The sequence below is a fragment of the Coregonus lavaretus genome (assembly GCF_964263955.1).
Source record: "Coregonus lavaretus genome assembly, contig: HAP1_SCAFFOLD_481, whole genome shotgun sequence".
Lineage (NCBI taxonomy): Eukaryota > Metazoa > Chordata > Actinopteri > Salmoniformes > Salmonidae > Coregonus > Coregonus lavaretus.
The window spans coordinates 29,562-44,211 of record NW_028157738.1 but is presented as its reverse complement, the minus strand read 5'-3'; positions in this window follow the sequence as shown (position 1 = coordinate 44,211).

Genomic DNA, 14,650 nt, shown 5'->3' with positions numbered 1-14,650 from the left:
AACATTTAGAACACTCAGAACATTTAGAACATTTAGAACACTCAGAACAATTAGAAAATTTAGAACACTCAGAACATTTAGAACACTCAGAACACTCAGAACATTTAGAACACTCAGAACAATTAGAACATTTAGAACACTCAGAACATTTAGAACACTCAGAACAATTAGAACATTTAGAACACTCAGAACATTTAGAACACTCAGAACAATTAGAACATTTAGAACACTCAGAACATTTAGAACACTCAGAACATTTAGAACACTCAGAACAATTAGAACATTTAGAACACTCAGAACATTTAGAACACTCAGAACACTCAGAACATTTAGAACACTCAGAACATTTAGAACACTCAGAAAACTCAGAACATTTAGAACACTCAGAACAATTAGAACATTTAGAACACTCAGAACAATTAGAACATTTAGAACACTCAGAACATTTAGAACACTCAGAACAATTAGAACATTTAGAACACTCAGAACATTTAGAACACTCAGAACATTTAGAACATTTAGAACACTCAGAACAATTAGAACATTTAGAACACTCAGAATATTATTAGAACACTCAGAACAATTAGAACTTTTAGAACACTCAGAACATTTAGAACACTCAGAACATTTAGAACACTCAGAACAATTAGAATATTTAGAACACTCAGAACATTTAGAACACTCAGAACATTTAGAACACTCAGAACACTCAGAACATTTAGAACACTCAGAATATTTAGAATACTCAGAACATTTAGAACACTCAGAACACTCAGAACAATTAGAACATTTAGAACACTCAGAACAATTAGAACATTTAGAACACTCAGAACATTTAGAACACTCAGAACAATTAGAACATTTAGAACACTCAGAACATTTAGAACACTCAGAACAATTAGAACATTTAGAACACTCAGAACATTTAGAACACTCAGAACATTTAGAACACTCAGAACAATTAGAACATTTAGAACACTCAGAACATTTAGAACACTCAGAACACTCAGAACATTTAGAACAATCAGAACATTTAGAACACTCAGAAAACTCAGAACATTTAGAACACTCAGAACAATTAGAACATTTAGAACACTCAGAACAATTAGAACATTTAGAACACTCAGAACATTTAGAACACTCAGAACAATTAGAACTTTTAGAACACTCAGAACATTTAGAACACTCAGAACATTTAGAACACTCAGAACACTCAGAACATTTAGAACACTCAGAACAATTAGAACATTTAGAACACTCAGAACATTTAGAACACTCAGAACAATTAGAACATTTAGAACACTCAGAACATTTAGAACACTCAGAACAATTAGAACATTTAGAACACTCAGAATATTTAGAACACTCAGAACATTTAGAACACTCAGAACAATGAGAACATTTAGAACACTCAGAACATTTAGAACACTCAGAACACTCAGAACATTTAGAACACTCAGAACATTTAGAACACTCAGAAAACTCAGAACATTTAGAACACTCAGAACAATTAGAACATTTAGAACACTCAGAACAATTAGAACATTTAGAACACTCAGAACATTTAGAACACTCAGAACAATTAGAACATTTAGAACACTCAGAACATTTAGAACACTCAGAACATTTAGAACATTTAGAACACTCAGAACAATTAGAACATTTAGAACACTCAGAATATTTAGAACACTCAGAACAATTAGAACTTTTAGAACACTCAGAACATTTAGAACACTCAGAACATTTAGAACACTCAGAACAATTAGAATATTTAGAACACTCAGAACATTTAGAACACTCAGAACATTTAGAACACTCAGAACAATTAGAACATTTAGAACACTCAGAATATTTAGAATACTCAGAACATTTAGAACACTCAGAACACTCAGAACATTTAGAACACTCAGAACACTCAGAACATTTAGAACACTCAGAATATTTAGAACACTCAGAAAACTCAGAACATTTAGAACACTCAGAACATTTAGAACACTCAGAACATTTAGAACACTCAGAACATTTAGAACATTTAGAACACTCAGAACATTTAGAACACTCAGAACACTCAGAACATTTAGAACACTCAGAACATTTAGAACACTCAGAAAACTCAGAACATTTAGAACACTCAGAACAATTAGAACATTTAGAACACTCAGAACAATTAGAACATTTAGAACACTCAGAACATTTAGAACACTCAGAACAATTAGAACATTTAGAACACTCAGAACATTTAGAACACTCAGAACAATTAGAACATTTAGAACACTCAGAACATTTAGAACACTCAGAACACTCAGAACATTTAGAACACTCAGAACATTTCGAACACTCAGAACACTCAGAACATTTAGAACACTCAGAACAATTAGAACATTTAGAACACTCAGAACAATTAGAACATTTAGAACACTCAGAACATTTAGAACACTCAGAACACTCAGAACATTTAGAACACTCAGAACACTCAGAACATCTAGAACACTCAGAACAATTAGAACATTTAGAACACTCAGAACATTTAGAACACTCAGAACATTTAGAAAACTCAGAACATTTAGAACACTCAGAACATTTAGAACATTTTGAACACTCGGAACATTTAGAACACTCAGAACAATTAGAACATTTAGAACACTCAGAACATTTAGAACACTCAGAACAATTAGAACATTTAGAACACTCAGAACTTTTAGAACACTCAGAACAATTAGAACATTTAGAACACTCAGAACATTTAGAACACTCAGAACATTTAGAACACTCAGAACAATTAGAACATTTAGAACACTCAGAACAATTAGAACATTTAGAACACTCAGAACATTTAGAACACTCAGAACAATTAGAACATTTAGAACACTCAGAACATTTAGAACACTCAGAACATTTAGAACACTCAGAACAATTAGAATATTTAGAACACTCAGAACATTTAGAACACTCAGAACATTTAGAACACTCAGAACAATTAGAACATTTAGAACACTCAGAATATTTAGAATACTCAGAACATTTAGAACACTCAGAACAATTAGAACATTTAGAACACTCAGAACATTTAGAACACTCAGAACAATTAGAACATTTAGAACACTCAGAACATTTAGAACACTCAGAACATTTAGAACACTCAGAACAATTAGAATATTTAGAACACTCAGAACATTTAGAACACTCAGAACATTTAGAACACTCAGAACAATTAGAACATTTAGAACACTCAGAATATTTAGAACACTCAGAACATTTAGAACACTCAGAACAATTAGAACATTTAGAACACTCAGAACATTTAGAACACTCAGAACACTCAGAACATTTAGAACACTCAGAACATTTCGAACACTCAGAACACTCAGAACATTTAGAACACTCAGAACAATTAGAACATTTAGAACACTCAGAACAATTAGAACATTTAGAACACTCAGAACACTCAGAACACTCAGAACATTTAGAACACTCAGAACATTTAGAACATTTAGAACACTCAGAACATTTAGAACACTCAGAACAATTAGAACATTTAGAACACTCAGAACATTTAGAACACTCAGAACATTTAGAACACTCAGAACAATTAGAAAATTTAGAACACTCAGAACATTTAGAACACTCAGAACACTCAGAACATTTAGAACACTCAGAACAATTAGAACATTTAGAACACTCAGAACATTTAGAACACTCAGAACAATTAGAACATTTAGAACACTCAGAACATTTAGAACACTCAGAACAATTAGAACATTTAGAACACTCAGAACATTTAGAACACTCAGAACATTTAGAACACTCAGAACAATGAGAACATTTAGAACACTCAGAACATTTAGAACACTCAGAACACTCAGAACATTTAGAACACTCAGAACATTTAGAACACTCAGAAAACTCAGAACATTTAGAACACTCAGAACAATTAGAACATTTAGAACACTCAGAACAATTAGAACATTTAGAACACTCAGAACATTTAGAACACTCAGAACAATTAGAACATTTAGAACACTCAGAACATTTAGAACACTCAGAACATTTAGAACATTTAGAACACTCAGAACAATTAGAACATTTAGAACACTCAGAATATTTAGAACACTCAGAACAATTAGAACTTTTAGAACACTCAGAACATTTAGAACACTCAGAACATTTAGAACACTCAGAACAATTAGAATATTTAGAACACTCAGAACATTTAGAACACTCAGAACATTTAGAACACTCAGAACAATTAGAACATTTAGAACACTCAGAATATTTAGAATACTCAGAACATTTAGAACACTCAGAACACTCAGAACATTTAGAACACTCAGAACACTCAGAACATTTAGAACACTCAGAATATTTAGAACACTCAGAAAACTCAGAACATTTAGAACACTCAGAACAATTAGAACATTTAGAACACTCAGAACAATTAGAACATTTAGAACACTCAGAACATTTAGAACACTCAGAACATTTAGAACACTCAGAACAATTAGAACATTTAGAACACTCAGAACATTTAGAACACTCAGAACACTCAGAACATTTAGAACACTCAGAACATTTAGAACACTCAGAAAACTCAGAACATTTAGAACACTCAGAACAATTAGAACATTTAGAACACTCAGAACAATTAGAACATTTAGAACACTCAGAACATTTAGAACACTCAGAACAATTAGAACATTTAGAACACTCAGAACATTTAGAACACTCAGAACAATTAGAACATTTAGAACACTCAGAACATTTAGAACACTCAGAACAATTAGCACATTTAGAACACTCAGAACATTTAGAACACTCAGAACAATTAGAACATTTAGAACACTCAGAACATTTAGAACACTCAGAACACTCAGAACATTTAGAACACTCAGAACAGTTAGAACACTCAGAAAACTCAGAACATTTAGAACACTCAGAACAATTAGAACATTTAGAACACTCAGAACAATTAGAACATTTAGAACACTCAGAATATTTAGAACACTCAGAACAATTAGAACTTTTAGAACACTCAGAACATTTAGAACACTCAGAACATTTAGAACACTCAGAACAATTAGAATATTTAGAACACTCAGAACATTTAGAACACTCAGAACATTTAGAACACTCAGAACAATTAGAACATTTAGAACACTCAGAATATTTAGAACACTCAGAACATTTAGAACACTCAGAACAATTAGAACATTTAGAACACTCAGAACATTTAGAACACTCAGAACACTCAGAACATTTAGAACACTCAGAACATTTCGAACACTCAGAACACTCAGAACATTTAGAACACTCAGAACAATTAGAACATTTAGAACACTCAGAACATTTAGAACACTCAGAACAATTAGAACATTTAGAACACTCAGAACATTTAGAACACTCAGAACATTTAGAACACTCAGAACATTTAGAACACTCAGAACAATTAGAACATTTAGAACACTCAGAATATTTAGAATACTCAGAACATTTAGAACACTCAGAACACTCAGAACATTTAGAACACTCAGAACACTCAGAACATTTAGAACACTCAGAACATTTAGAACACTCAGAACAATTAGAACATTTAGAACACTCAGAACAATTAGAACATTTAGAACACTCAGAACATTTAGAACACTCAGAACAATTAGAACATTTAGAACACTCAGAAAATTTAGAACACTCAGAACAATTAGAACATTTAGAACACTCAGAACAATTAGAACATTTAGAACACTCAGAACATTTAGAACACTCAGAACAATTAGAACTTTTAGAACACTCAGAACATTTAGAACACTCAGAACATTTAGAACACTCAGAACAATTAGAATATTTAGAACACTCAGAACATTTAGAACACTCAGAACATTTAGAACACTCAGAACAATTAGAACATTTAGAACACTCAGAATATTTAGAATACTCAGAACATTTAGAACACTCAGAACACTCAGAACATTTAGAACACTCAGAACACTCAGAACATTTAGAACACTCAGAACATTTAGAACACTCAGAAAACTCAGAACATTTAGAACACTCAGAACAATTAGAACATTTAGAACACTCAGAACAATTAGAACATTTAGAACACTCAGAACATTTAGAACACTCAGAACAATTAGAACATTTAGAACACTCAGAACATTTAGAACACTCAGAACATTTAGAACACTCAGAACAATTAGAATATTTAGAACACTCAGAACATTTAGAACACTCAGAACATTTAGAACACTCAGAACAATTAGAACATTTAGAACACTCAGAATATTTAGAATACTCAGAACATTTAGAACACTCAGAACAATTAGAACATTTAGAACACTCAGAACATTTAGAACACTCAGAACAATTAGAACATTTAGAACACTCAGAACATTTAGAACACTCAGAACATTTAGAACACTCAGAACAATTAGAATATTTAGAACACTCAGAACATTTAGAACACTCAGAACATTTAGAACACTCAGAACAATTAGAACATTTAGAACACTCAGAATATTTAGAACACTCAGAACATTTAGAACACTCAGAACAATTAGAACATTTAGAACACTCAGAACATTTAGAACACTCAGAACACTCAGAACATTTAGAACACTCAGAACATTTCGAACACTCAGAACACTCAGAACATTTAGAACACTCAGAACAATTAGAACATTTAGAACACTCAGAACAATTAGAACATTTAGAACACTCAGAACACTCAGAACATTTAGAACACTCAGAACATTTAGAACATTTAGAACACTCAGAACATTTAGAACACTCAGAACAATTAGAACATTTAGAACACTCAGAACATTTAGAACACTCAGAACATTTAGAACACTCAGAACAATTAGAAAATTTAGAACACTCAGAACATTTAGAACACTCAGAACACTCAGAACATTTAGAACACTCAGAACAATTAGAACATTTAGAACACTCAGAACATTTAGAACACTCAGAACAATTAGAACATTTAGAACACTCAGAACATTTAGAACACTCAGAACAATTAGAACATTTAGAACACTCAGAACATTTAGAACACTCAGAACATTTAGAACACTCAGAACAATGAGAACATTTAGAACACTCAGAACATTTAGAACACTCAGAACACTCAGAACATTTAGAACACTCAGAACATTTAGAACACTCAGAAAACTCAGAACATTTAGAACACTCAGAACAATTAGAACATTTAGAACACTCAGAACAATTAGAACATTTAGAACACTCAGAACATTTAGAACACTCAGAACAATTAGAACATTTAGAACACTCAGAACATTTAGAACACTCAGAACATTTAGAACATTTAGAACACTCAGAACAATTAGAACATTTAGAACACTCAGAATATTTAGAACACTCAGAACAATTAGAACTTTTAGAACACTCAGAACATTTAGAACACTCAGAACATTTAGAACACTCAGAACAATTAGAATATTTAGAACACTCAGAACATTTAGAACACTCAGAACATTTAGAACACTCAGAACAATTAGAACATTTAGAACACTCAGAATATTTAGAATACTCAGAACATTTAGAACACTCAGAACACTCAGAACATTTAGAACACTCAGAACACTCAGAACATTTAGAACACTCAGAATATTTAGAACACTCAGAAAACTCAGAACATTTAGAACACTCAGAACAATTAGAACATTTAGAACACTCAGAACAATTAGAACATTTAGAACACTCAGAACATTTAGAACACTCAGAACATTTAGAACACTCAGAACAATTAGAACATTTAGAACACTCAGAACATTTAGAACACTCAGAACACTCAGAACATTTAGAACACTCAGAACATTTAGAACACTCAGAAAACTCAGAACATTTAGAACACTCAGAACAATTAGAACATTTAGAACACTCAGAACAATTATAACATTTAGAACACTCAGAACATTTAGAACACTCAGAACAATTAGAACATTTAGAACACTCAGAACATTTAGAACACTCAGAACAATTAGAACATTTAGAACACTCAGAACATTTAGAACACTCAGAACAATTAGCACATTTAGAACACTCAGAACATTTAGAACACTCAGAACAATTAGAACATTTAGAACACTCAGAACATTTAGAACACTCAGAACACTCAGAACATTTAGAACACTCAGAACAGTTAGAACACTCAGAAAACTCAGAACATTTAGAACACTCAGAACAATTAGAACATTTAGAACACTCAGAACAATTAGAACATTTAGAACACTCAGAATATTTAGAACACTCAGAACAATTAGAACTTTTAGAACACTCAGAACATTTAGAACACTCAGAACATTTAGAACACTCAGAACAATTAGAATATTTAGAACACTCAGAACATTTAGAACACTCAGAACATTTAGAACACTCAGAACAATTAGAACATTTAGAACACTCAGAATATTTAGAACACTCAGAACATTTAGAACACTCAGAACAATTAGAACATTTAGAACACTCAGAACATTTAGAACACTCAGAACACTCAGAACATTTAGAACACTCAGAACATTTCGAACACTCAGAACACTCAGAACATTTAGAACACTCAGAACAATTAGAACATTTAGAACACTCAGAACATTTAGAACACTCAGAACAATTAGAACAGTTAGAACACTCAGAACATTTAGAACACTCAGAACATTTAGAACACTCAGAACATTTAGAACACTCAGAACAATTAGAACATTTAGAACACTCAGAATATTTAGAATACTCAGAACATTTAGAACACTCAGAACACTCAGAACATTTAGAACACTCAGAACACTCAGAACATTTAGAACACTCAGAACATTTAGAACACTCAGAACAATTAGAACATTTAGAACACTCAGAACAATTAGAACATTTAGAACACTCAGAACATTTAGAACACTCAGAACAATTAGAACATTTAGAACACTCAGAAAATTTAGAACACTCAGAACAATTAGAACATTTAGAACACTCAGAACAATTAGAACATTTAGAACACTCAGAACATTTAGAACACTCAGAACAATTAGAACTTTTAGAACACTCAGAACATTTAGAACACTCAGAACATTTAGAACACTCAGAACAATTAGAATATTTAGAACACTCAGAACATTTAGAACACTCAGAACATTTAGAACACTCAGAACAATTAGAACATTTAGAACACTCAGAATATTTAGAATACTCAGAACATTTAGAACACTCAGAACACTCAGAACATTTAGAACACTCAGAACAATTAGAACATTTAGAACACTCAGAACAATTAGAACATTTAGAACACTCAGAACATTTAGAACACTCAGAACAATTAGAACATTTAGAACACTCAGAACATTTAGAACACTCAGAACATTTAGAACACTCAGAACAATTAGAATATTTAGAACACTCAGAACATTTAGAACACTCAGAACATTTAGAACACTCAGAACAATTAGAACATTTAGAACACTCAGAATATTTAGAATACTCAGAACATTTAGAACACTCAGAACAATTAGAACATTTAGAACACTCAGAACATTTAGAACACTCAGAACAATTAGAACATTTAGAACACTCAGAACATTTAGAACACTCAGAACATTTAGAACACTCAGAACAATTAGAATATTTAGAACACTCAGAACATTTAGAACACTCAGAACATTTAGAACACTCAGAACAATTAGAACATTTAGAACACTCAGAATATTTAGAACACTCAGAACATTTAGAACACTCAGAACAATTAGAACATTTAGAACACTCAGAACATTTAGAACACTCAGAACACTCAGAACATTTAGAACACTCAGAACATTTCGAACACTCAGAACACTCAGAACATTTAGAACACTCAGAACAATCAGAACATTTAGAACACTCAGAACAATTAGAACATTTAGAACACTCAGAACACTCAGAACATTTAGAACACTCAGAACATTTAGAACATTTAGAACACTCAGAACATTTAGAACACTCAGAACAATTAGAACATTTAGAACACTCAAAACATTTAGAACACTCAGAACATTTAGAACACTCAGAACAATTAGAAAATTTAGAACACTCAGAACATTTAGAACACTCAGAACACTCAGAACATTTAGAACACTCAGAACAATTAGAACATTTAGAACACTCAGAACATTTAGAACACTCAGAACAATTAGAACATTTAGAACACTCAGAACATTTAGAACACTCAGAACAATTAGAACATTTAGAACACTCAGAACATTTAGAACACTCAGAACATTTAGAACACTCAGAACAATGAGAACATTTAGAACACTCAGAACATTTAGAACACTCAGAACAATTAGAACATTTAGAACACTCAGAACAATTAGAACATTTAGAACACTCAGAACATTTAGAACACTCAGAACAATTAGAACATTTAGAACACTCAGAAAATTTAGAACACTCAGAACAATTAGAACATTTAGAACACTCAGAACAATTAGAACATTTAGAACACTCAGAACATTTAGAACACTCAGAACAATTAGAACTTTTAGAACACTCAGAACATTTAGAACACTCAGAACATTTAGAACACTCAGAACAATTAGAATATTTAGAACACTCAGAACATTTAGAACACTCAGAACATTTAGAACACTCAGAACAATTAGAACATTTAGAACACTCAGAATATTTAGAATACTCAGAACATTTAGAACACTCAGAACACTCAGAACATTTAGAACACTCAGAACACTCAGAACATTTAGAACACTCAGAACATTTAGAACACTCAGAAAACTCAGAACATTTAGAACACTCAGAACAATTAGAACATTTAGAACACTCAGAACAATTAGAACATTTAGAACACTCAGAACATTTAGAACACTCAGAACAATTAGAACATTTAGAACACTCAGAACATTTAGAACACTCAGAACATTTAGAACACTCAGAACAATTAGAATATTTAGAACACTCAGAACATTTAGAACACTCAGAACATTTAGAACACTCAGAACAATTAGAACATTTAGAACACTCAGAATATTTAGAATACTCAGAACATTTAGAACACTCAGAACAATTAGAACATTTAGAACACTCAGAACATTTAGAACACTCAGAACAATTAGAACATTTAGAACACTCAGAACATTTAGAACACTCAGAACATTTAGAACACTCAGAACAATTAGAATATTTAGAACACTCAGAACATTTAGAACACTCAGAACATTTAGAACACTCAGAACAATTAGAACATTTAGAACACTCAGAATATTTAGAACACTCAGAACATTTAGAACACTCAGAACAATTAGAACATTTAGAACACTCAGAACATTTAGAACACTCAGAACACTCAGAACATTTAGAACACTCAGAACATTTCGAACACTCAGAACACTCAGAACATTTAGAACACTCAGAACAATTAGAACATTTAGAACACTCAGAACAATTAGAACATTTAGAACACTCAGAACACTCAGAACATTTAGAACACTCAGAACATTTAGAACATTTAGAACACTCAGAACATTTAGAACACTCAGAACAATTAGAACATTTAGAACACTCAGAACATTTAGAACACTCAGAACATTTAGAACACTCAGAACAATTAGAAAATTTAGAACACTCAGAACATTTAGAACACTCAGAACACTCAGAACATTTAGAACACTCAGAACAATTAGAACATTTAGAACACTCAGAACATTTAGAACACTCAGAACAATTAGAACATTTAGAACACTCAGAACATTTAGAACACTCAGAACAATTAGAACATTTAGAACACTCAGAACATTTAGAACACTCAGAACATTTAGAACACTCAGAACAATGAGAACATTTAGAACACTCAGAACATTTAGAACACTCAGAACACTCAGAACATTTAGAACACTCAGAACATTTAGAACACTCAGAAAACTCAGAACATTTAGAACACTCAGAACAATTAGAACATTTAGAACACTCAGAACAATTAGAACATTTAGAACACTCAGAACATTTAGAACACTCAGAACAATTAGAACATTTAGAACACTCAGAACATTTAGAACACTCAGAACATTTAGAACATTTAGAACACTCAGAACAATTAGAACATTTAGAACACTCAGAATATTTAGAACACTCAGAACAATTAGAACTTTTAGAACACTCAGAACATTTAGAACACTCAGAACATTTAGAACACTCAGAACAATTAGAATATTTAGAACACTCAGAACATTTAGAACACTCAGAACATTTAGAACACTCAGAACAATTAGAACATTTAGAACACTCAGAATATTTAGAATACTCAGAACATTTAGAACACTCAGAACACTCAGAACATTTAGAACACTCAGAACACTCAGAACATTTAGAACACTCATAATATTTAGAACACTCAGAAAACTCAGAACATTTAGAACACTCAGAACAATTAGAACATTTAGAACACTCAGAACAATTAGAACATTTAGAACACTCAGAACATTTAGAACACTCAGAACATTTAGAACACTCAGAACAATTAGAACATTTAGAACACTCAGAACATTTAGAACACTCAGAACACTCAGAACATTTAGAACACTCAGAACATTTAGAACACTCAGAAAACTCAGAACATTTAGAACACTCAGAACAATTAGAACATTTAGAACACTCAGAACAATTAGAACATTTAGAACACTCAGAACATTTAGAACACTCAGAACAATTAGAACATTTAGAACACTCAGAACATTTAGAACACTCAGAACAATTAGAACATTTAGAACACTCAGAACATTTAGAACACTCAGAACAATTAGCACATTTAGAACACTCAGAACATTTAGAACACTCAGAACAATTAGAACATTTAGAACACTCAGAACATTTAGAACACTCAGAACACTCAGAACATTTAGAACACTCAGAACAGTTAGAACACTCAGAAAACTCAGAACATTTAGAACACTCAGAACAATTAGAACATTTAGAACACTCAGAACAATTAGAACATTTAGAACACTCAGAACATTTAGAACACTCAGAACAATTAGAACATTTAGAACACTCAGAACATTTAGAACACTCAGAACAATTAGAACATTTAGAACACTCAGAACATTTAGAACACTCAGAACATTTAGAACACTCAGAACAATTAGAACATTTAGAACACTCAGAACATTTAGAACACTCAGAACACTCAGAACATTTAGAACACTCAGAACATTTAGAACACTCAGAAAACTCAGAACATTTAGAACACTCAGAACAATTAGAACATTTAGAACACTAAGAACAATTAGAACATTTAGAACACTCAGAACATTTAGAACACTCAGAACAATTAGAACTTTTAGAACACTCAGAACATTTAGAACACTCAGAACATTTAGAACACTCAGAACAATTAGAATATTTAGAACACTCAGAACATTTAGAACACTCAGAACATTTAGAACACTCAGAACAATTAGAACATTTAGAACACTCAGAATATTTAGAATACTCAGAACATTTAGAACACTCAGAACACTCAGAAGATTTAGAACACTCAGAACACTCAGAACATTTAGAACACTCAGAATATTTAGAACACGCAGAAAAATCAGAACATTTAGAACACTCAGAACAATTAGAACATTTAGAACACTCAGAACAATTAGAACATTTAGAACACTCAGAACATTTAGAACACTCAGAACATTTAGAACACTCAGAACAATTAGAATATTTAGAACACTCAGAACATTTAGAACACTCAGAACATTTAGAACACTCAGAACAATTAGAACATTTAGAACACTCAGAATATTTAGAATACTCAGAACATTTAGAACACTCAGAACAATTAGAACATTTAGAACACTCAGAACATTTAGAACACTCAGAACAATTAGAACATTTAGAACACTCAGAACATTTAGAACACTCAGAACATTTAGAACACTCAGAACAATTAGAATATTTAGAACACTCAGAACATTTAGAACACTCAGAACATTTAGAACACTCAGAACAATTAGAACATTTAGAACACTCAGAATATTTAGAACACTCAGAACATTTAGAACACTCAGAACAATTAGAACATTTAGAACACTCAGAACATTTAGAACACTCAGAACACTCAGAACATTTAGAACACTCAGAACATTTCGAACACTCAGAACACTCAGAACATTTAGAACACTCAGAACAATTAGAACATTTAGAACACTCAGAACACTCAGAACATTTAGAACACTCAGAACATTTAGAACATTTAGAACACTCAGAACATTTAGAACACTCAGAACAATTAGAACATTTAGAACACTCAGAACATTTAGAACACTCAGAACATTTAGAACACTCAGAACAATTAGAAAATTTAGAACACTCAGAACATTTAGAACACTCAGAACACTCAGAACATTTAGAACACTCAGAACAATTAGAACATTTAGAACACTCAGAACATTTAGAACACTCAGAACAATTAGAACATTTAGAACACTCAGAACATTTAGAACACTCAGAACAATTAGAACATTTAGAACACTCAGAACATTTAGAACACTCAGAACATTTAGAACACTCAGAACAATTAGAACATTTAGAACACTCAGAACATTTAGAACACTCAGAACACTCTGAACATTTAGAACACTCAGAACATTTAGAACACTCAGAAAAC